Below are 452 nucleotides of genomic sequence, written 5' to 3' on the forward strand. Positions count from 1 at the left end.
CACCACAATAATTTTGACAAATCTGATGCTATATTTCTTTCTTTCTTTTCAAGGCTAACAACTTATCTACATAACAATATTAAAGCAGATGCTTAATAATAGTTTCAGATTTGCAATAAAAAAATATAAGAAACTTCTGTTAGTTCTCCTCTGCCTTTATCATTGCCACAATCCATACATCTAATGGTAACCTAAAAATGGGCGGGGGATTTTTAACTTTTGATTTGTTGTGCACAAAATATCAGGTTTGGTGGAGTCATAGCTTGGATCCATTTCATCAGCAATTCTCAGGAATTGTCAGAAAAATCATGTTTCTATCTCCAATGACAATAAGTAAGATATCCAAAATTTCATTGATTCAAGTTTTAATGTCAAAGAGAATGTATACAAGAGGTAAACCTTCTTATCTATTTTAAAAATCTTTCTTCCCTTTATCTACCCCTCCTCTAAAA

General features: G+C 31.2%; 1 protein-coding gene across 1 annotated transcript in view; it reads right to left on the reverse strand.

Moving 5' to 3' along the window:
* LOC119589041 (glutathione synthetase-like) overlaps positions 1–452 on the reverse strand; it is a gene marked incomplete at its 3' end in the record, with an annotated part of 25,317 nt that overhangs the window by 22,965 nt on the left and 1,900 nt on the right.

This window comes from Penaeus monodon, chromosome 25 (assembly GCF_015228065.2).
Source record: "Penaeus monodon isolate SGIC_2016 chromosome 25, NSTDA_Pmon_1, whole genome shotgun sequence".
Classification (NCBI taxonomy): Eukaryota; Metazoa; Arthropoda; class Malacostraca; order Decapoda; family Penaeidae; genus Penaeus; species Penaeus monodon.